Source organism: Eutrigla gurnardus (genome assembly GCF_963514095.1).
Source record: "Eutrigla gurnardus genome assembly, chromosome: 20".
In the NCBI taxonomy this organism is placed as follows: Eukaryota; Metazoa; Chordata; class Actinopteri; order Perciformes; family Triglidae; genus Eutrigla; species Eutrigla gurnardus.
Genome location: NC_139931.1, coordinates 9,112,022 through 9,122,456, shown reverse-complemented (window position 1 = coordinate 9,122,456; position 10,435 = coordinate 9,112,022). Strand labels below are relative to the sequence as shown.

Below are 10,435 nucleotides of genomic sequence, written 5' to 3'. Positions count from 1 at the left end.
AGTAGGCTTACGTAGGCTCTTCTAAAGCTGTTTGTCTCCATTCCTATACTACTGTATCGTACCCAACATCTTATCTAACGTCTAGCATCAAGTTTTTATTTCTTGGTCAATCCCTCCCATGCATTTTTTGCCCATTCCCAACAATACTTTGGTCTTCAAAAGTTTTTTCTTAATACTGCAACACCTATGCACTAACACACATTGTATTCATAAAAACTTGCTCAAAGAACTTTACTTCTTGACAAAATTAACTGGGCTGCAATGATTGATCACCAACCTGAGCAAACCAAGACTGTTGGTATTAAACTGCAGCCTATCCAAAGGATCAATGTGCAAAATACTGGGTTGTCATAAGAAGCATCAGGGTTGAGAGTGAACTGACCAAATCTTATTTAGAAATGATATATATATTGTCCCCTTTATTGAATACTCTCAATCACCTTTTTCCTCATCAGAAAACATTGAAGAAAATAATGTGTAACGTATTTTTAACTATTAAGTATTTCTCTAGAAAGGGGGAAAAAAGACCAAAATGAAAAAATTATATGAATGTAATTTATTGTCATTTTAGATGTACATGTGGTATTGAGCTATAGTAGGATCATATATTACGTGATATTTGCCATTTTCTGCAATACAAAAAAAAAGACAAATTACAATCTTCAAAACTGAGTAAATCCATTTCTGAAAATAATTAACCATTGACGATAATCAGGAATACAAAGGTATGTAGTTGTCTCACTCTAGTGAAGTCCATATGCATGGAAAAAGTGATGCAAAGTGTTTAAACTAAAGAGAGAAAAATGTAAGGCTAGTCAACGTGTCCACCTGTGTATGATATTCATCTTTCTATTTTAGATATGATGCTATTTTTCAAGACAGAACATCTGCTGGCTGCACAGCATGTTACCCCCTCTCTAATGCCATGCTCCAGCTCTCTTCCTCATTGGCGACTGACGGCACAAAGCTCATGAGGTGGCGGGTTGAGGCTGAGGCCCACAACTGGTGTCAGGTCCAGTTCCTCCTCTGTGACTCCAGGTGGAGGAGTGAAACGAAAGCGCTGGAGAAGGGAGGTTAGGAAGAGGAAGAGCTCCATCTTAGCCATACTTTCTCCCAGACATGCCCTGCGACCTGCAAAACCAAGAGATTTGCAAAGAGGTAGATGGACCATGCTGTGTAAAATGTCTCTGCAATCCATAAAATACAAAATCCTGATGACGGTGTTGTACCTGCAGAAAAGGGCATGAAGGCGTCTCTCCTGATGAATTTACCCTCCTTATCCAGGAAGTGGGAAGGGTTGAAACAGTGTGGGGTCTCCCATTCACTCTCATCGTGCAGGACAGAAGTAAGAAGAGGAAACACAGTCGTTCCCTGTAGACAAAAATAAAAGTACGTTTTCACCTTTTCAGAAGTAGCTGAACATTTCCAACAATAAATAACAGATGTGAGCAACTAGCCTCTTTGATGAAGTAGCCCTGGAAGGTGACGTCTCGGCTGGTTTTGTGAGGTATGGCCATGGGGGCAATGTTGGCCAGTCTCTGTGTCTCATGGATGACAGCATCAGTGTACGGCAGGTTCTTCCTGTCCTCGACTCTGACCTGACGGCTTCCTACCACCCTGCTGAGCTCCTCCTGGACCTGGTCTGGGTTTAACAAATAAGTATTCTTTGCTGCATTCATTTAAACAAGACTAATCCTTGGCCTCTGTGAAGCTCCCAAAGAATCTCTCTCTTTACCTTGTACATGTGGATATTTAGCCATAAACAGTAAACCCCATGTCAGTGTAGTAGCTGTGGTGTCAGTCCCAGCTGCAAACAGGTTGGCCACTGTAAATATAAGGTTTTTCTCGTGGTAGTGATTGTCCATAACAGAAGAGTCCTAAGAGAAAGAACATTCAAACATCAGCATAAATTAGACTGTTTTTTATTTTTTTTTATTTTAATTTGTTTTAATAAAGATGTAAACGTGTTTGGTCTTACATCTTCTTTCTGCTTCCGAATCAGAAAACAGTCCACAAATCCCCTGTAGATGTGAGTGTCCAGCGTCTCTTTTAGGTCTTTGATTAATTCTTTGACATCACTGACAGCATCCTCAATATTTCTTAAGAACAGCTGCCTGTTTTTTATCCAACTGAACAGCCTGGGAAAGATGTTGTAAAGCTGTGATGTGAAAACAACAAAGGTTAGTGAAGACAATCAGCAACCAAAGAACATTTCATGGAATAATAAAAGTCTTCATTAAATAGTGAGATTTGTTCTGTGTGTCTCATTATGTAACGTAACAAATGACCATAATTATTACTAGGAGTTCTACTGAGTAGGTTAGGCTGCTTCTGTATCCCAGCAGAAGCTGTTTTGCAGGACTATTGTGGATTGGTACGATCAAATGTCAAACACAGTCCTAATCCCAAATATATTGCAAATGTGTAAAACTAGACTGTAAGTAGTTATGTAAGAGTACGTTGAAAGGAGAGGAAAACAAAGAAAAGGAGAAGAGATGACTGGAGTGTAGGGGAGAGGAGAAGATAGCAATACAGTATAGTAATAGCCTATATCATATGTAATAATAAAAAATATTAAAGAAAAATAGTATTATAAAGAAATAAAAGATGCTGGTGAATCAAATTAATTCATTAATAAGAAGAAGGGAAGGAGAATAGCTGACTGAAGAGAACAGGAGAGGAGAAAGATTACACCAGAAGAAATGGGGCTGTTTCAATTTGGTCCTAAATCATGCATTTGTCAGTAAACATTGCTTGCTTGCTCACCAGAGTAATTTAAAAGGCAAATATGAAACCCACCTGGATTGGTGCAGAGCCGACAACATGCATGTTGTTGTGTGCTCTTTTCACCATGTTTTTGAATCGGGGGTCATTGTATTCAAACCTGCTGCCATACACAATTGAGGAGATGATGTTGGCTGCTGCATAACTCAGCGGGTGTGTTGTGGGACTGGAAGGAAAGGTTGGAGTCCAGGATGACGCCAAGGTTGCGGACTTCGGAGGATGGGCAGATGGAGTACCCGTCTATATTTAGGAGGAGATCTCCAACCTCCCAAAGTAGTGCCTTGGAGGCCGCATCCATGAGCTCTGTTTTATTGCTGTTGAGCTTGAGTATGTTTGTTGACATCCCTAGATTTTATGTAGGCAGTAGACCAGGGAGATGGGGGGGGGGGGGGGGGGGGGGGCTGAGTGGATGGTTTGGTGCTGATGTGGAGCTGTGTGTCATCGGTGTATGAGTGGAATTTGAGACCATGTTGATGGGTGATCTGACCAAGAGGGAGCATGTAGATGATAAAGAGGAGGGGTCCAAGCACAGAGCCTTGAGGCACGCCTTGGTTGACAGGGGCTTGGGGGGAGTGGGAGTTGCAGAGTGTGATGCACTGTTTTCTGTAAGAGAGGTATGACTGGATCCAGGAGAGAGCTGATCCGGTGATGTAGGTGGTGAGATAGGCGGTTGAGGAGGATGGGATGGGAGATAGTGTCAAAGACTGCAGAGAGGTCGAGCAGAATTATTAGGGCGGTCTCGGTGCTGTGGTGTGCTCTGTATCCAGATCGAAGGGGTTCATAGAGCTCATGGTTGGACATATGGTGATGGAGTTGGGTGGCAACTGCTTTTTTCAGGATCTTACTACAGAACAGAAGGTTGGAGATCGGCCGGTAGTTGTTGAAGTGTTTTTCCCACTCTCAAAAATGTCATGAATAAAGTCAACATGAGGTTCAAGTGCGGCCATAACCGCTACATGTTCTGCTGCCAACTAACGCGAGGCTGCATTTCCAGTCACGGATTCTGACATTCACTCTATATTCCATACAACATCACGTAAACGACAACACAAAACTGTCTTTCAGTTTTGTTGTAAAAGGTTGTAAACCAGTTGTAAACCAGAAAAACAAAAGAGGCCCATTTGATTGTTTTTCTAATTTCCTGTTTTTTGAAATTATGTTTTTTAAACAAAATAACCAAAGAATGAATGCTACATGGATTGAGTAGACGCCTTTTCATCTCATCTCAAATAAATTGTGACAACTGTTACAAAATGCATTTGCTTTGGTAGAAGAGTGTTTAACTCACATCAAAGAGGGATTTGTGGAGTCTCTTGAGATCCAGCTGCAACAGGTTACCCAGCAGGGGAAGAGGCTTCGGCCCCGGAGGCTCTTTTCCAAATCCCTGAGAGGTGACACTACTAGAAACTAGATAGATGACGAGCAGGAGAGCAACAACTCCCAGTGAAGTGGTGGGATTAGAGAAAAGGTAGACAACAAAATCCTCCAAAAGAGACATTTCTCCTGCTGTTAATGGCACTCCACTCACTGAGCCTTGCAGTTAGAACACAGTGAGGTTAATGCTCAAACATAAACAGAATGCCTTTGCACCTAAGGATTAGGATGACGAATCATCTACCCGCCCAACTGGACAACGTGGACATATACTCAAATGCACATCCACTGGAAGCTTTGTAGCAAAGATTTAGGATGATTAATCATCTACCTACCCATCAAAGGGACATATCCTACCTTTTGTACCCCAGCCTGCACAGGGCCGGCCCGTGGCATAGGCCGTATAGGCAAATGCTAAGGGCGCTGTCCATCGGGGGGCGCCACGCCAGTGCCACAAATGGTAAAAAAAAAAAATATTTGGTACAAGAAATAATCCCACGTTAATTAAAACGCAAAGCAAACCCTTTTTAATAGAAATAATATTTGTAACAACATTACAACCCCCCCCCCCCCCCCCCCCCCCCATGCACGGTGCACCCCCTCCCTTCCCGTAGCCTATCATGATTCTTTTTGGACGTCATCACATCAAAAAATCAACACAAGATGTCAAAACGGCCAAAACTGTCCGGTGCCCAGGGAAGAAAAAAAAGAAAAGAAGAGGAGGAGAAACGAGAAAAAGACAAAGGTAACGTTACATGAAATTGTTTATCTGTTACAGATAGACACCTGGCTTTTTAGCATTAGGATAACGTTACATGATTCGCTAATTGCTAATCAATAAATAGCTAACGTTAGTTGACTGTTTTAACGGCAGTTAATATTGTGGAGGGGGCTAAGTTGTTATGGAAAGTAATAATGTAACGTTAGGTAATTACAGTACTCCCACCTTACATTCCTCAGGGACATTTGTATTAGATCTTTTAAGCAGGTGTTTACATTTGTTTACATTTTTATTGTCTTCTGGTTAGCTAACGTTTGCCCTGCTGGTAATAGTCACTTTTCCAACCCTTTATATATTATAGTTGTAAGCCTAGTTGTTAAAGTGCACATCATTAATGTTAATTAAGCAATATCACATGAGAGAGAATGCTGTTTTGAATATCAGTACTGCTGTGATTTGGTAGTATATACACTACACTGCCGATGCAAGGGGGGCGCCACCTAAAATCTTGCCTAGGGCTCCAGATTAGTTAGGGCCGGGCCTGGTTGCAACATATTGTATCCAGGTCCGTTGGGGAATACAGAACATTTCCAAAGCAACATATGAGTAACACAAAGTAAGGAGCTACACTCAGAAAAGTCCTGTGCAGCATTGTCTAAGTTTCTTTTATCCATTCATGAAATCCAAAAAATTCCCACTTTTTAATCCGTCCCCTCACCCCCCACCCCCCTTTCCTGACAATCTTTGACAATACTATCTAGCAAATAATAATCTTAAAGCAAGAAAATAAGCATATAATCACCTTGTACATGAGGATATTTGGCCATGAGCAACATAGCCCATCTCAGTGTAGTTGCTGTCGTATCAGTACCAGCAGAAAAGACGTTGGCAACGGTTGACACAAGGTGCTCCGTTTTGTAGTACGAGTCCGTAATTCCTGAATCCATAGAAGTACGAAGTGAAATGTGTTTAGATTGAAGCTCTAACCACTTTTCATCTTCTAGCTATTAATTTATTTCATAGAAATGTAATGGTGTTATGAATTCATGTCAAGCATTAAAGGAAACAGTTAGGGTGAGCTCTACTAAACACTGATGCACACAAGATGTGTTGGAGACGGGGGGATCCCTGCTAATTGAGAGATGTCAGAATTAGACTGGTATAGTCCTGTAATTCAATATTTAATAAAAAGAACAGAAATGAACAATTAGAGATTAAAAAATTATGATATTACACTAGACTTGAGCACCTCTAGCTTCTGTTTGTGGGCCAGAAAGGCATCCACAAATCCTATGCACATTTGAGGATTCAAAGTTTCTTGTAAACGTCCGATCAGCTGCCTCATGTGTTCTTTGTTTTCAGCAACGTTCTGCCTGAGACGCTTCCTGTTCCTCACCCATCCACACATCCAGGGGAACATGTTATAGAACTGTTGTAGATAAACAGAGAATAACACACATTTAACCTGTATAATATTAAAGAACAATATAATGTCTATAGAATGGCGCATGAGTCTGTAATTCATTCATTCATCTTTTGGTTTATTTGGTGAAAGGCAAAAGGCGTACCTGTACTGAAGGAGAGCCTGAGAGTCGAAGGGTGTCATTGGCCCGGTCTACCATGCGTCTAAATTCTGGGTCACTGTAATCAAATCTGCTGCCATAGATAATTGAACTGATAATGTTGGAGACTGCATAGTTTATTGACTGGGTAGAAGTGAAGGGTTTACCTAAAACAAACAAAAAGTGTATCGTGTAAAACAACAAACAGTATAGTATCCTTCTGAAGACGTAATACGGGAGAAGAGTTACCTTCATGTAATTCAAACACTTCGATCAGATACTGAGTCTCCTCAGCTACTTTTTTTCGTCATTGGAATTTTTTTGAAAAATTTTAGCAAGGGTTTTATAGCAAGAGTAACTGCACTGCACACTGCAAGAGTTGAATGAGTGAAGGCACTAATAGCTTGCTATTTGCAGAGGCATAAATTGTGCATTTACAAATGAGTAAATAAGATTTCTTTGCATTATTCTTTTGTAGGTTTTCTAAACACATTTGCATTGCAGATCATTTGGAACATCAGAACCGCTGGAAGAACCTTTGCACTCAAAGCACAACTTAGCTATTGTGGCAGTAGACAGTTAAGTGTTATATCAACATACTCATTGAATGAGATGATTATAGCTTTGATTAACTTGTTGTGTGAGTGATTGTCACAAAGATCTGCTTCTGCTTCTTATACGTACTATGTGGACCACTTATGTCACTGCCTATATCGGAGTGACCAGTCTCTCTCCAAACTCCACAGCATAGTTGACCAGAGCCTGCTTCACTGTCTTGTATCCTGCCAGGACTACAAATTTCTGGGGTCCCAAATATATTGTAAACACTGATCCATATTTCTTGGAAAGCTATGACACAAAAAAGCAGACCATATCACATTAAAGCAATAACATATATTAACCATTTCAAAACAGTTATGTAATCACATTATCATTTAAATGTTTTTGCGTCCTGCAAAATTTTGATCTGGAATTAGAGCAAGTTTTGTCTTTAAGCTTTTGGGAGCTCTCTGTATTAATAATAGTGGTCCAAAATTACTTTAAATTGCATAGTTTTAAGTCAAAAACCTTCAAATCTCATAGTATCTTTTAATGACTGTAGAAATTCAGAATGTGCCTCTTTAATTTCCAAAATATTTAGGGAATATAAGATGAACATAATATTTAGAAAGTCAGTCAATAATGATCTAGAGTGACTTACACTTTGCTTGACTGGAAAATTAGTTTGGGGACAAAAATACTGGTTTTATACCGTTTAAACTATGTTACAATAGCATCAAAATAAAAGGTGATTCCACACTTTTGAATGGAAGTGCATAAACAGTATATAGTTGATTTAGTTTTCCATGTCACTTGCTTACCTCGCACAGCGTATTGTGCAATGACTTAAGATCCAGCTGCAGCAAATTGCCAAACACCGGCAGTGGTCTGGGTCCCGGAGGCTTCTTTCTTTGACAGTCAGAGTTGGAGAAAAGTACATACAAGACAAGTAGTATACAAACAGCACCCAGTAGAGAGGTTGTACTGGGATAGAACAGAGAAATGTTTTCCATGACAGCCACACTTTTAACAAAGTCAGAAAGAATGTTCTTGTCTTTTATGAGACCTGAGACAGTAAAATGTCCTCTATTATAGCCGCGAGAATCTTTATTCGCTTTGGCGGATGTCCAACTGCTAAATTGATTGCAAGACCCAGTCCATAGGTATGTAAACAGAATAAGAAGTTAATATAGTTAAAATGTATTCAACACTGAGCTGAGTGACGTCAACAAAGTCCAAACTGAACCTCTATGTGAGACTTAAATCATTATGAACATTATTATTCTGAATGTTTTATCAAAGGCCATACAATCCAACTTCACTGCTCCTCAATATCGATTCACATTTTAAATTGTGGGGAAAGTTGTTCCTGTCAAAAAAAGGTGTAGTCCAAAGATGGCCGCTGCCTCACAACTATAGGCTATTGACACAGGGATACAGTCTTGAGCTATGGGCAGATGTGCAGTGAACCTGGAGCTGCTGGCGCTCAACCTGACAGAACCTTTTGGGTCAATTGATGGCGGCAGATCTATAGAACAACATTTTCAAATAGAAGGCTTATTTATGTATTTTTCATTAAATATATTTTAAATTATGGCAGAATTGTAACACTCACCCATGTAGGCTGCTATGACACCCTCCCTGCAGATGCCTCAGTGAAGCTAATCAATGGCTGCATTCCAAATCTCGTGGTCTCTTTCCACCATCGCTTGGAAGACAGGGTCTTTGTATCCAAACCTCTTTCCAAACATGATAGCTGCTATAACATTAGAAGCTGCATAATTCATTGTCTGGGCGTTGTCGAAGGCTTTGCCTGAGAGAGAAAAGGGTGAGATAGTAAGTGCAACTTATTCAAGGGACTGCTTTGTAAACCCCTGCTGTGTTTTAGAGGAGGTCATGTTACCTTGATGCGGTTCAAATTCTTCAATCAGGAAGTGACATTCCTCAATAATTTTCTCTTCAATAACTCTTTTGCCCATCCCAAAATCTCTCAGTGTAGTTAAAGCAAAACGCCTCATTTCTTTCCACGAGTCACCGTTGGAAAGTAGTATACCCTTGAAACAAAAGAGGTCAGCCAGTTTAGACAAGGACAAACACAGGCCAGTAAAACAAACATACATTTCTTTACCGTGTCCTTTGTTGAAATCATAGAATATAGGAGTGACGTCTCGGTCTCCAAACTCCTCAGCATGGTTGACCAGAGCCTATTTGACTGTCTTGTATCCTGCCAGGACCACCGTCTTCTTCGGTCCAAAGTACACTGTGTACACTGATCCATATTTTTTGGACAGCTACAAAAAAAAAGATGGTGGGTAAAAGTGAGAGTCACAGAAAGAAATTCAATTTACTGATCAATACTGAAACAAGGGGCTGCACGGTGGTGTAGTGGGTAGCACTCTCGCCTCACAGCAAGAGGGTCCTGGGTTTGATTCCCGGGTCGGCCCGGGTTCCTTCTGTGTGGAGTTTGCATGTTCTCCCCGTGTAAGCGTGGGTTCTCTCCGGGTTCTCCGGCTTCCTCCCACAGTCCAAAGACATGCAAGATGGGGATAGGTTAAATGGTGACTCTAAATTGCCCATAGGTGTGAATGTGAGCGTGAATGGTTGTTTGTCTCTACATGTCGGCCCTGCGATAGACTGGCGTCCTGTCCAGGGTGTACCCTGCCTTCGCCCAATGACAGCTGGGATCGGCTCCAGCCCCCCCGCGACCCTAAATACAGGATAAACGGTAGACAATGGATGGATGGATGGATACTGAAACAAAACATATTAAAAACGCGTAACTTTCTTGTCTTCCATCCAAGCAATGGAAAGAACAACATTGTTTAAGACAAACAACACATTTCTCACATCAACTAGAGAGCTGTCAAGTCTCTTCAGATCCACATGGAGCAAGTTACCAAGGAGGGGAAGAGGTTTAGGTCCCGGTGGCTCCCCCTTGTTGTCTTGGGTGCTGAAGTTGGAGTGAAAAAGCTGGAAGACCAGCAGGCCTAAAATGACCAGCAACAGGAAGACGGAATAGGCAGAATGGAAAAGATCTTCCAACATGATCATACTGTCACCTGAACCAGACCCTGCGTAAGAAACCCTTACCAGTGAACAGCTGCTTTGAAAGGTAAATGAAAGGATAAATGTCTGCTATCACAGTCAGGGTTTCTAGTTTCAACCAGTTTTAAGTTAATACAGAAATAGTGGCAACTGGCAATAGCAACCTCTGTAGGAGGAGTTGTAGGGCAAAGTCCAGACCTCCTCTTATGGGCTGCACTGATCACCCTATCTGACCTCGACAGTACGTGTACATGAGACAGGCAAGTGTATTGAGGATGGTTTAGGTGTAAACAAATCTGTAAATACATAAATACATCAGCCTCATCACCACTAGTATACACTGGTTCGATTCCTGCAGTCAGTCTTGGCTGGATTGCTCCGCCCACTTGTGGTACAGTGCTCCATTTGT

The 10,435-nt window shown here is 41.1% G+C and overlaps 1 pseudogene across 1 annotated transcript; it reads right to left on the bottom strand.

The window, feature by feature from the left end:
- Positions 1-943: 943 nt before the first annotated feature.
- On the bottom strand, positions 944-10,184 carry LOC311031455 (cytochrome P450 2K1-like; annotated as a pseudogene). The gene is made up of 10 exons: positions 9,829-10,184; positions 9,096-9,272; positions 8,885-9,035; positions 8,658-8,794; positions 6,448-6,585; positions 1,979-2,158; positions 1,736-1,877; positions 1,458-1,642; positions 1,230-1,371; positions 944-1,131 (listed from the first exon to the last, which is right to left on the bottom strand). The product of its transcript is annotated as a cytochrome P450 2K1-like (transcript).
- Between the last annotated feature and the right edge of the window lie 251 nt (positions 10,185-10,435).